The sequence below is a fragment of the Armigeres subalbatus genome, chromosome 2 (genome assembly GCF_024139115.2).
Source record: "Armigeres subalbatus isolate Guangzhou_Male chromosome 2, GZ_Asu_2, whole genome shotgun sequence".
NCBI lineage: Eukaryota > Metazoa > Arthropoda > Insecta > Diptera > Culicidae > Armigeres > Armigeres subalbatus.
This window is the reverse complement of record NC_085140.1, coordinates 106,045,193-106,059,374: the sequence shown is the minus strand read 5'-3', so window position 1 is coordinate 106,059,374 and position 14,182 is coordinate 106,045,193.

The following is a 14,182-nucleotide window of genomic DNA, read 5'->3' as shown; positions in this document are numbered from 1 at the left end:
ATATATAGATGAGCGAAGATAAATCCTCTGTCTCCAAACGAACTGTCAAACGTGTCTCCAAACGAGCATGACGTCACGATTTCAATGGAAACGTTAAGGGCTGTGACGTCATATGCGCGTGTGCACGGGCAAAAAAATCGACTCAGCCATGCTTTCGCTCATCTATAGATTCTACTATCTATACCTTGGATTAGAAAACTTCGATGAGTTGCACCTTTTAGGAGTGTTTGTTTTCCTTTTATCGGCATTCACACATTCAGACGTGAGAATCTCAATACAGACAACAAAGTAGGCTAATCCCATTCAAATTGTCCGAGGAAGATGAAAATGAAATTATTCATTTATTTAGTTTACATCCAAACAGATAACACAGAATCAACAATTTGACGCCACAATACACGCCCATCGTACCCTGACCTGCCAATCGTACCCTTCCGGCTTTAGCAATCTTCTGGATACCGGCTTCGCCGTAGAGCTGGGCGTGCTCGTGGTTCATCCTTCGTCGCCAAACACCGTCTTCTTGCACACCGCCAAAGATGGTCCTAAGCACCCGTCTCTCGAATACTCCGAGTGCTTGCAAGTCCTCCTCGAGCATTATCCATGTTTCATGTCCGTAGAGGACAACCGGTCTTATTAGCGTCTTGTACATGACACATTTGGTGCGGTGGCGAATCGTTTTTGACCGCAGTTTCTTCTGGAGCCCGTAGTAGGCCCGATTTCCACAGATGATGAGACTTCGTATTTCACGACTAACATTGTTATCAGCCGTTAGCAAGGATCTAAGATAGACGAATTCCTCGACCACCTCGAAGGTATCCCCGTCTCTCGTAACATTGCTTCCCAGGTGGGCCCTGTCGCGCTCGGTTCCGCCCACAAGCATGCACTTTGTCTTTGGGGTCATCCACAAATTATGTAAGGGAATAGGGGGGGAGTTTTCTTACATTTGCTTACGATGGAGCGAGGGGGATTTGTTAAAATCTTACGTAAGATAAGAATATATATAAAAATTTAAATTAGGGGAACAGAGGGGGGGTTGAAAATCTTCAAAAATATGACCACGTGGTTTCTGGATGGCCCCTAGTACGTTCTGCGTCTCAACAATTCGAAATATTGAATCCATTGCCTCACTGCTGGGTGGCGATCAGGTTATCTTTATCAGTCAGGACGACAAAGCTAAAGTCCCGATTGGACTCACAGCGGCACACAAACAGTCACCTCTACTTATGCACCTTGAGTACCATGACCATGACTGGGTAGTAGCCCCAAAACACAAACTTACACCTTCCGTCTACAGTGCGATTGTAATTAAACCACATGGACAAGGCTATCCAGAAGCCATGACTTATTCAGGGCCAACGTATATTGCTATTAGAAGCCTCAAGAATGCTTCTTCCAATGCCGCAACGCATTCGGATGATTTAGATACTTTGATGGATGTTGAAGCTTTTCAAAGTTGCATGAAAATTGAAGATGGATTTGTAAGACCAGTCATGTTATCTCTGCAACACTTTCTTCGGTATGACCTTGATGCAATGCTTGTGATGACCAATGCGCCTGGAAGAAGCGCGTTCAATCGCGTAGAGCGGAAAATGGCGCCACTCAGCTCCCAACTAACTGGAGTGATCCTGCCTGCAGATTCATATGGATCCCATCTTGATGAAAGAGGTAAAACCATAGATGGAGAACTCGAAAGAAAACTTCACAGCAGCGGGTGAAGCATTGGGTCAATTATGGAGTGCATTGGTCATTGATGGATTCCCAGTTGTAGCCGAATATAAAGAACCAAGGAAAGCATGTGATCCTCCTAGCTTGCCAGATCATGAGTGGTACAAGGACCATGTACGCGAATCTCAATATGCCTTGCAAATCGTTAAATGTGAAAATACGGGATGCTGCAAGCCATTCCGAAGTAGCTATCTCCATGTTTTACCGAACAGGTTCCTTCCACCACCTTGCCTATTGAGTAGGGACGTTCCGATACTTCCGATATATCGGAATATCGATATTTTTGTTTCGATATCCGATATTTTTGTATCGATATTTTGCTTTCAATATATCGGTCATATCGATATTTTTGCTTTCGATATCGATATATTGAATCAGAACAAACACAAAAATAAGAGTTGCAATGTATTTTGTAAAAGAAGATTCTTCAAAATTATGAAGGCTATGATGATTTTTCCCGGTAGCGCGGATGGTGTAAGGTGTGCGCAGCCATCACAAATGGTTTTGGCAACTCGACACTTTGCATGAACCGCCGTTGCGCAACATATGTCGTGTCGCTGGTCCTTGAATCCTTATGTGAATTCAATTAAATATTTGACGTGATCCTATGATAAAATAGATAAATTATCTTTAGAAATTAAGAACCGATTTGTGAAAATGAGAATTTAGAAACTTCCGTGGAAATTCTGAGGGAAGAATTTCCTGTTGTTAAGAATCAGAATAACGCTAGGAGAAATACAGAAAAATTGTCAAGGAATTTTAGCAAATTTGTCGAAACTTCAGTTGATTTTTTCGAGCCAATGGAAAATAGCGAGTATCATGCCGAAAACGCTGCCGCTACCGGTTAAAGGCCGTTCAACATTTGGCGAATTACCCAATTAGAAAAAAAAAGTAATCTCCAATCATTATGTTGAAGGGGTAATACGATAATACGATAGTAATTGGATAACTTCTTTTTCTTCTTCAATGGCTCTACATTCCAACTGGAACTTGGCCGGCTTTTCAATTTAGTATTCTATTAGCATTTCCTCAGTTATTTAATTGAAAACTTTTCTATGCCAGCCATTACATGAGTATGTAGCTTATGTGGCAGGTGGTACAATGGATGAACTATGTTCAGGGAGTCGAGAAAGTTTTCAACCCGAAAACATCCTAGACCGGACCGAGTTTCGAACTCGTCATCTCCTGATTGGCAATCCCACGCATTTGCTCGCAAGGATAAATTTTAAATATTCTCATTTCTGAAATATCATATGATTTTCCGATATATCGATATTTTCATTCCAATATATCGGTGATATCGATACTTTGATTCGATTATCGTATCGAATCAAATATCGATATTTTGAAGTATCGGAACGTCCCTACTATTGAGACAATCTAGTGTGGGTATCATGGTACCAAGACCAGGTGTTGTAAAACAGACAGATCGGTTTTTGCCTCTGTTCCAGAGTCTTGCATTGGGTGTACCTATACCTGTTGGTTCTGACATGGTTAATGTACCATACGACATGTACTGCCCTTCGCTTCGTAATGAAATCAAGCAAAGAACCTGTAAGACTTGTGGTTTGTATTTGGCATCGATGAAAGCTGCTGGTATACACAATACACACTAAATCGGTTCATGGATCTTCGTGCAACAAACAATCTGGTAAAGTTCGTCCCGTGCGAGTAGCAGCTCGCCGATGCAAAGAATTGCTGTGTGTGATCCGTGACGATTACACAGGAGCTGAAGATGTTGGCTGGATGGATGAAGAGGATGTTGATACCGACAACGCAACAATCAATGGACGATTATTTTGCTGAGGTTCAAGCCGTCGAAGCCTGGGTAACAAATGAGTTCACAGCAGCTGATAATCATTTATGTTTGCTGAATCGTAAGAACACATAAATTGATGGTTCTGCTGATTCGTTTGCGCCAAAATTGATTTATTATTTTTTTATTCAACTTTCTTTTGTATTCAAAGTTTCAATAAAAACATAAACTGCTTTAAGAACATTTCACAAGCAATTTTGAATAATTTTAATGAAATCTTACTAAGATGTTAGGGGGGTCTTTGAAAATCTTATGATGCCTTACAAGGGAGGGAGGGGGGTACAAAAAATGGCAAATAAACCCTTACGTAATTTGTGGATGACCCCTTTGACGCATTCACCACCAGTCCAACTTTTGTTGCTTCACGTGTGTACAGTTCTGCCACCTTTGCAAATATTCGGCCGATAATGTCCATGTCATCCGCGAAACAAATAAATTGACTGGATCTGTTGAAAATCGTACCCCGGTTGTTACACCCGGCTCTTCGCATGACACCTTCTAGCGCAATGTTGAACAACAGGCACCTTGTCTTAGTCCCCGGCGCGATTCGAACGAACTGGAGTGTTCGTCCGAAATCTTCACACAGTTTTGCACACCATCCATCGTTGCTTTGATCAGTCTGGTAAGCTTCCCAGGGAAGCTGTTCTCGTCCATAATTTTCCATACGCGGTCTATACTGTCGTATGCCGCCTTGAAATCAATGAACAGATGGTGCGTTGGGACTTGGTATTCACGGCATTTTTGAAGGATTCGCCGTACAGTAAAGATCTGGTCCGTTGTCGAGCGGCCGTCAACAAAGCCGGCTTGATAACTTCCAACGAACTCATTCACTAATTAATGGTGAAAGACGACGGAAGATGGTGGTCGCTCGAATGTTCTCACACTCCAGCTTGTCGTCTTTCTTGTAGATGGGGCATATGAACCCTTCCTTCCACTCCTCCGGTATCTGTTCAGTTTCCCAGATTCTGACTATTAGTTTTTGCAGGCACGTGGCCAGCTTTTCCGGGCCATTCTTAATGAGTTCTTCTCCTCAAAAAGGCGGGTCTGCTGTCTCCGCTTCCGTCTATAATGTTCCACGTTCTGCCGGGTACCTTGCTGTAACGCGACCGCTCGCGCTTCGTCCTTCTCCTGCAGAATCTGTCTGCACTCTACTCCGAACCAATCGTTCCGTCGACTTCGTCCCACATACCCGACGTTGTTCTCCGCTGCGTCGTTAATGGCTGCTTTAACTGTTTTCCTGCAGTCCTCAAGAGGGGCCCCATCAAGCTCAGCCTCTTCCGGCAACACTGCCTCGAGATGCTGCGCGTATGCAGTGGCGACACCAGGTTGCCTCAGTCGCTCTAGGTCGTACCGCGGCGGTCGTCGGTACCGAACATTGTTGATGGCGGATAGTTTTGGGCGCTGTTTAACCATCACCAGACGGTGGTCAGAGTCGATGTTAGCGCCACGATATGTCCTGACGTCGATAATGTCGGAAAAATGCCGTCCGTCAATCAGAACGTGGTCGATTCGTGATTCTGTCTGCAGTGACGATCTTCAGATGTACCGATACGGAAGGCTGTGTTGGGAGTAGGTGCTGCGAATGGTGCTATGATGATTTTGACGTCGTGACTTGGGCAGCTGTCGTACTCACGTTCCAGCTGCGCGTAGAATGCGTCCTTATCATCATGAGTGCTTTCATAATGCTATGGCTATGGTCGTTGATTATGCTGAAGTTGAAGAACCGACCTTTGATCCTCAACCTGCACATTCTCTCATTGATCGGCCACCACCCGATCACGCGCCTTTGCATATCGCCCATCACTATGAAATCTGTTCCCAGCTCGTGTGTGTTGCCGCAGCTCTGATAGATGGTATGATTACCTCTAAACGTTCGTACCATTGACGCTTCCAACAAACCCCCTGCAGCATTATGATGCCGAATCCATGGTCTTCGAGCACATCGGCGAGTATGCGTGTGCTCCCGATGAAGTTGAGGGATTTGCAGTTCCACGAACCGAGTTTCCAATCGCTAGTCCCTATTCGTCGCAGTGGTCTTCGCCGATGGTTCCGGTCCGTACTCTTTTGTTGATTGTTCGTTGCTTATGTTTTTTTCAAAGGCTGGCTTGCCGGGCCTGACACCAAACCCCCTAATTTTCAAACCACCAAACCCTCTCAATTCCTCCTTATTTCCGGAGGACCATGGTGTACAGTTTCACTTAGAGAAAAATGAAAGCGAACTCATTCAAACTCATTTCAATAAAAGTTAATTGCCTATTTTCAGGGTATTAGCCACTCGGCATGGCTTATACTTACAACTTACAATATTCTGAAAAACTCCGATGTGAATATGTACCTTTATGTGTATGAACTTGATTTGAAAAATGTATAGAAGTTCAACATTTTCTTCTGATTTTTATGAGTGCTGAGTGCGTTCTTTAGATTTGTCTTCTTCTTCTTCGTTGGCATTGCATCCCCCACTGGGACATTGCCGCCTCGCAGCTTAGTGTTCATTAAGCACTTCCACAGTTATTAACTGCGAGGTTTCTAAGCCAAGTTACCATTTCTGCATTCGTATATCATGAGGCTAACACGATGATACTTTATGCCCAGGGAAGTCGAGACAATTTCCAATCCGAAAATTGTCTAGACCGGCACCGGGAATCGAACCCAGCCACCCTCAGCATGGTCTTGCTTTGTAGCCGCGCATCTTACCGCACGGCTAAGGAGGGATTTGTTGTCGAGATATAAAAAAATGATGTGATATTGGTCACTTGAATAAACCACGAAACCCTTCTGTATTTTTGCCATATATTTATATTATTGATTTTGACTCTTCAATAAATCAACATCACTTTGAAAGATTATACAGTACAGTTATTTGATTTGCTTCTGTGAACTCTGCCACATTTTAATATTTGATTCAGATGTGCCATTAACATCTGTGCTGTGCAAGTTGTCTCTCTGAGTAATGCGTGCACTTTTGTTTGATAGATTTGATTAAACGAATAGCAGTTTGAACGTGAATGTATTTAGATGAAGAGCACAATGAACTTAAATGACGTAAGCAATTGCCTTCTTGTTACATGCTTGTCTCGCTGATTGCAGTCTGTTCGATTGAATACTTTTTATTTAGTTATTCATATAATCTTTTACTTATTTAAGTATCGGATATACGAATTATGGTTTGATAGATCATAGTTATTATAGCCCTTGGTAAATTTTGTGGTAAATTAGTAGAAGACAGAAAAATGATTGAAATGTATTTCGATGCATATATTTTTTAAGATGTTTCATAGTTCGTCTAGTTTGAACTTCAAACTATCCGTCCTGAAAAAACATTTAAAAAATCCACCAACACATTATCATGAAAAATCCTAAAGTTTTCGATTTATTTCATCATAGACGAATTTGAAAATATAAACAGATATATTTTCATACATTTTGATTGATTGGCCGATTAACCAGCGAGTGTTATAGTTAACTGTTCGTTTATTCCTCCCGTTAGTGTATAGCAAAGTGTGACCAATAAGCGCGATAATGATTTCTCTTTATATAAATAAGCTTTCAGTGCAAATACAATCAGTGAGAGAGTGGATATTTATACGTAAACGGAATCAAATCTATTATATATTTCTTTCATTGATAATCTAATCGATCACATTTTATTATTTCTGCTGCAACAGTGTGGGGGCAATGTATCGTCGCAACAGAATACAATTTTGATTATAAACATTGATTTTTATTGATTGATTAAAGCAAAGCAATAGAATTTTCTAAACAGCCTTTGAGGATTAGAATAAATTGAAGGAAACAATATATGTAATGTTGTTGACTTTTGAAAGTGATGTAATTTGACTGTGGACACCCTTTATTTAGACTTTCTTCGGAAGACTTCTGAATATTCCAGGGCATTCAATGATTTCTCACGAAGAATTCTATTAGGTACATTTGTCCAGAGAACATTTTAGAATTTTTAAAACTTCGCAAAGGTGTATAAAAGCAAGACTGTACAGATAGAAAAAAAACTTGATCCTTTCTACTGATTACACCTGTTGGAGTGAATCTAGTTGGTTGGGGTATGTAACTGGTAGTTTAATGTTCTCAAATTTATGCAGATCTCTCTTCAGTTTAGGCAGATGATGAAGTTTTCATCACTTATGAGATCATCTTGGCCATTGTAAATTAGTACTGGCGGTGACAGAGTTGTGACAATGTTCGTTCACCAGAAATTTTGACGTAATTAGTTCATTCATAATTTGGCCAGTACAGAAGTTAAAATATTTTGACGCTGAAATTAAGATAGCAACCAAGAAAATCCCCCAAAATATCGACATTATAATCCATATTTGGTGCAAAAATTCCTCGAAAAAAATCTTGGAATATTCATCCTGGTGTTGTTTCATAAATTTATGCTGAAATACTTCAGAAAGTCTTCCAGGAAACATTCAAAATAATTCTATATGAAATACTCCCAGAAATTAATTCGGTAAGCCATACACATATTTCTACCTTGAACTTTTTTTAAGGAATTCCTTCGGAATTTAGGTATTTCATTGAAAATTATTTCAGGAATTCATTTTAATATTCCAACAGAGCTTCTTTCAAAAAATTCTCCGCAAATGAATTCAGAAATTGTTATCGGAAACTCTTTAACTCACTTTCTTCGGAAATTTCTATAGGAAAACCAAATTCCGCAAGGAATTATCCTGGAAATCCGTTCAGAAATTCTAAGGATTTTAAACGGAAATCATCCAAAAAGTCCTTTTGTAATATTTTCAGAAATTCGTACAGGAATTCCTTAAGAAATTATTTTATTAAGTCCCAGAGCAATCGCTACAGCGAAAATTATATTTCTTCTGAAATTTATCCAGCTGAATTCCCACCAAATAGAAATGATTTTTTTGGGAATGGATGAAAAAATGTTAAGTCGAAATTCTATGAATATCCAAACGAATTACAAAAGGAATTTCTAAAGGATTTTTGTAAAACAATTTTAGAAATTCTTAACCTTCCGGGACTCGCATGGTCCTGGATCGGTCACGCAGTTCCGCCTCTGTTGTAAATGACACGCGAGCTTTTTTCGGAGGTGTTGTACTTATAACACAGAGAACAGACGTTCATCTTCATTCGCGTGGTTGTGTAAAGTTTGTACTGGTCATTTTAAAGTATGTCGTAGTGTGCTGATAAATATGATGAAGATTTGCCGTGTTTTACTTTTTAGCGCTAGTGTTCATTCCAAATTGCTCCTAGGCTCGCTCCTGGGTGGCAGCACTACATTGTTTATGAAGTGTATGCCAACGCCATCGCTTAGTGAAATTGAGTTTTTATGTCGGGCAGCCTGCGTTGGCGGCGCTGAGGCACGATTTAAATCTTTACACACTTTTTTAACGAAATTTTGTTCGAGCATCCATGTCTGTTCGCTAAACAGCCCTGACACGACGGCCCTCCGACGAGACAGGAGGTTTGCGCAGGCCCAATAAGCCGCCTTTAAAAACAACTATTACGAACGACATAGAAGATAATACGACTCGATACAATCGGCAACGACCTAGGCGACGAATAAAGGATCACGATTGGAAGCTTGGAACATGGAACTGCAAGTCGCTAGGCTTCGCCGGTTGCGATAGGATAATCTACGATGAATTACATCCCCGCAACTTCGATGTCGATTTAGTCTGATGATTTAGTCTGATGATAAATAATAACTTCGATGACGTAGCGCTGCAGGAAATCTGCTGGACAGGACAGAAATTGTGGAAAAGCGGGCATCGAGCGGCTACCTTCTACCAAAGCTGTGGCACCACCAACGAGCTGGGAACCGGCTTCATAGTGCTGGGAAAGATGCGCCAACGCGTGATTGGGTGGCAGCCAATCAACGCAAGGATGTGCAAGCTGAGGATAAAAGGCCGTTTCTTCAACTATAGCATCATCAACGTGCACTGCCCACACGAAGGGAGACCCGACGACGAGAAAGAAGCGTTCTACGCACAGCTGGAGCGAACATACGATGGATGCCCACTGCGGGACGTCAATATCGTCATCGATGACATGAACACTCAAGTACGAAGGGAGGAAATGTATAGACCGGTCATCGGACCGGATAGTCTACACCGTATCGAATGACAACGGCCAACGATGCATAAACTTCCGCAGCCTCCCGCGGAATGGTAGTCCGAAGCACTTTCTTCCCCCGTAAGAATATCCACAAGGCCACATGGAAATCACCTAATCAAGTAACGGAAAACCAAATCGACCACGTTCTAATCGACGGTAAATTCTTCTCCAACATCACGAACGTACGCACTTACCGCAGTGCGAATATTGAATCCGACCACTACCTCGTCGCAGTATGTCTGCGCTCAAAACTCTCGACGGTGATCAACACGTCGGAGTAGTCCGCCGCGGCTTAACATTGGGCGGCTACAAGAGGTAGACTAGCCCAAGACTACGCGCAGCAGCTGGAAGTGGCACTCCCAAAGGAAGAGCAGCTAGGCGCAGCATCTCTTGAAGATGGCTGGAGAGATATTCGATCCGCCATTGGAAGCACCGCAACCGCTTCTCTAGGCACGGTGATTGGTATGACGGCATATGTGAGTAGTTAGCTGAGGAGAAGAATGCAGCATGGGGGAGATTGCTGCAACACCGCACGAGGGCCAACGAGGCACGATACAAACGGGCGCGGAGCAGACAAAACTCGATTTTTCGTAGGAAAAAACGCCAGCAGAGTTCGAGACCGTGAAGAGATGGAGCGAAAGTTCCATGAGAAGTTAAACCGCTTATGTAAGGGCCACGTTCCACAGCCCAATATGTGTAAGGATATAAATGGGAACCTTCTTACAAATAAGCGTGAGGTGATGCAGCACTACGAAGAGCACCTGAATGGCGATATGGCAGACAACGGTGGCGGTATGGTAATGAACCTAGGAGCACGCGCGCAGGACATGCGACTTCCGGCTCCGAATCTCCAGGAAATCCAGGAGGAGATCGGCCGGCTGAAAAACAACAAAGCCCCTGGAGATGACCAACTACCAGGAGAGCTGTTTAAACACGGTGGTGAAGCACTGGCTAGTGCGCTGCATTGGGTGATTACCAAGGTTTGGGAGGATGAGGTTCTGCCGCAGGAGTGGATGGAAGGTGTCGTGTGTCCCATCTACAAAAAGGGCGATAAGCTGGATTGTAGCAACTACCGCGCAATCACATTGCTGAACGCCGCCTACAAGGTACTCTCCCAAATTTTATGCCGTCGACTAACACCAATTGCAAGAGAGTTCGTGGGGCAGTACCAGGCGGGATTTATGGGTGAACGCTCTACCACAGACCAGGTGTTCGCCATACGTCAGGTATTGCAGAAATGCCGCGAATACAACGTGCCCACACATCATCTATTTATCGACTTCAAAGCCGCATATGATACAATCGATCGGGACCAGCTATGGCAGCTAATGCACGAAAACGGATTTCCGGATAAACTGATACGGTTGATCAAGGTGACGATGGATCGGGTGATGTGCATAGTTCGAGTTTCAGGGGCATTCTCGAGTCCCTTCGAAACCCGTAGAGGGTTACGGCAAGGTGATGGTCTTTCGTGTCTGCTATTCAACATCGCTTTGGAGGGAGTAATACGAAGGGCAGGGATTGACACGAGTGGTACGATTTTCTCGAAGTCCGTCCAGTTATTTGGTTTCGCCGACGACATTGATATCATGGCACGTAACTTTGAGAGGATGGATGGAGAAGCCTACATCAGACTGAAAAGCGAAGCTAAACGGATTGGACTAGTCATCAACACGTCGAAGACGAAGTACATGATAGGAAGAGGCTCAAGAGAGGTCAATGTGAGCCACCCACCACGAGTTTCTATCGGTGGTGACGAAATCGAGGTGGTTGAAGAATTCGTGTACTTGGGCTCACTGGTGACCGCCGATAACGATACCAGCAGAGAAATTCGGAGACGCATAGTGGCTGGAAATCGTACGTACTTTGGACTCCGCAAGACGCTTCGATCGAATAGAGTTCGCCGCCGTACCAAACTGACTATCTACAAAACGCTTATAAGACCGGTAGTTCTCTACGGACACGAGACCTGGACGATGCTCGTGGAGGACCAACGCGCACTGGGAGTTTTCGAAAGGAAAGTGTTGCGTACCATCTATGGTGGGTTGCAGATGGCGGATGGTACGTGGAGGAGGCGAATGAACCACGAGTTGCATGAGCTGTTGGGAGAACCATTCATCGTTCACACCGCGAAAATCTAAAGACTGCGGTGGGCCGGGCTCGTAGCCTGAATGTCGGACAGTAATCTGGTGAAAATGGTTCTCGACAACGATCCGACGGGAACAAGAAGGCGAGGTGCACAGCGGGCAAGGTGGATCGATCAGGTGGAGGACGACTTGCGGACCCTCCGCAGACTGCGTGGTTGGCGAAGTGCAGCCATGAACCGAGCTGAATGGAGAAGTCTTTTATGTGCAGCACAGGCCACTCCGGCCTTAGTCTGATGATAAATAAATAAAATGTCTGTTCTCTGTGCTTATAACGGTGCAAGTCCTGGAAGGTTAAATTTCTTCAAGAATTCTTTGGATATTCAGCTAAGAGTTCTCCTCCAGAGATTTCTTTGGAGAACCCTCACGAAATTACTCCAAAAATAAATCCTGAGTATTCTTGGGAAATTCCTCCAGATATTCATTTGAAAGTCTAATAATTTGGAAATTCTCTTAGAACTTTCTTCAGAACTGCCTCCAGCATATTTATTTTAGAAAACTATAGGGAGTTTTATATGGATTTCTTAGAATTTTCCGTGGAATCTTTCGAAGCATCTTCTGGAGAAACTCACAAAGGATTTTCCGAAGGTATCCCTGGAAGAATGTTCAATGGAGATTATTTGGAACTCCTCATTAAGCTCCCGAAAGTATTTCTGAAGGAATTTACAAATGATTTTTAGAAAGATTTTCCAAAGAAAAACCCGAACGGATTTTCTAAAAGTATTCCTGAAGGAATCTCTGAGAAAATTTCTAAAAAAAATTTGGATGAAGTTTCTAAAAGAATTTTTTGTGGAATTTCCGAATGAATTCCTGAAGAGATTTTTGAAAGAATTTACGATGGAAGGTCTAATGGAATGCCTAGTTTCTCCAGATATTTCTTCGAGAATTACTTCAGGATTTCCTCCAGGAAAATTTCATTTTCTCACCTGTGTGTTCTATATTTAAAGCACAGACGAACTGACGTAACAGCTTGAACATTTTTCTGAAAAGTCCATCGCCCAGATTCTCTACCACCATCTTGCGATCATTTTACACGAAACAATGTTCATATGACATTGCTCCCAGAAGGCGCTTAAGTGGAATATCAAACTCGAAGGATTCCGACGCTAGCGCCTGTAGTTGTGAAACGTGCAATCAATCAAATTTAAATTGATCGTTGAAGTCATTGTCGATGGTAATTTCTCTAGTGTTACGTCTGTTTGTCTGTGCTTATAGGTAGCTATAATTAAATTAAGTAAAAATCATTAATAAATAAAAAATCACTCCAATTGAAATTGAAAGTGCACTTAAAAAAAAAATCCGTAGATATCCGTAGAAATCTTCAAATTTCCGTAGTTTTTACCTACGGATCCGTAGATCCGTAGAAAGCACTCAATTCCGTAAATCTACGGGAATTTCCGTAGATCTGGCATAGCTGATTCTGTGTATAGTAGAAAATCGAAGATTTGTTTTCAATAAAATGAAATATCTGCAGTTATCATACGTCGCAACTCATTTCTGATTAGTGCGCATGATAGTACATCCATGCGTGCATGATGCGCACTACTAATGAAATATTTCAAATTGTCGCGACTCGCGTCGCAGCGCGAGTGCTCAATCGCGCGGTCCGGTTTGGTGGCGGCCGACAATATAAAATTTGTAGTCGAGTAGCAAATCAATTGTACCTGTATCCTAGAAACCTCTTAGTAACATAATTTTGTTGGTCCAACACTGTCAGCGCTCCCTTCGCACTTAGAACATTGCGAGTCAACAAGGCGCAGCGGAAAGGAGCGCTTTGGCTCCCCGGTAAGTTTATGGATTGTTGGTTACGGAGCAACTTCTGGCGATTCATTTTATGCAGATGTCCCACAAACATATGACAAGATTGTTGAACGAGACGATAGCAAAGATTAGTTTCAAGCGGTGTACAGCGAACCTCAATCCCTCAAATCAAACAACGTGTGGCAGTTAACGACGTGCCCAGACGGTATGAAACCCCTAACATCAAAATGAGTATTCCGGCTAAAAGAGGATGAAAATGGCAACTTATTCGCTGCAAAGCAAGGTTCGTTGCGAAAGTTGGAGTTCATCGCAAGTTTCACTTGCATCAAATGGACGTCTCAAGGAAATCATCTACATGAAACCTCCGGCTGGTTTTTAAGCAAAGCCTGATGAAGCATGTCGTTTAATCAATTCGCTATATGGTATCAAACAATCACCTCGATGCTGGAATGGGTCCTCCAACGACGAACTCCTCAAAATGGGATACTTAAACACGGTTATTGCCTGTACACGAAGCTGATTCCAGGACGATGAACTAATCATCATCCTGTATGTGGATGATCTGTTGGTTGTAGGACGAAATCTTTCATCTGTTCGGAAACTAAAGTTAGATCTGGCCAAGTTTTTTAAAAAGTCGGAT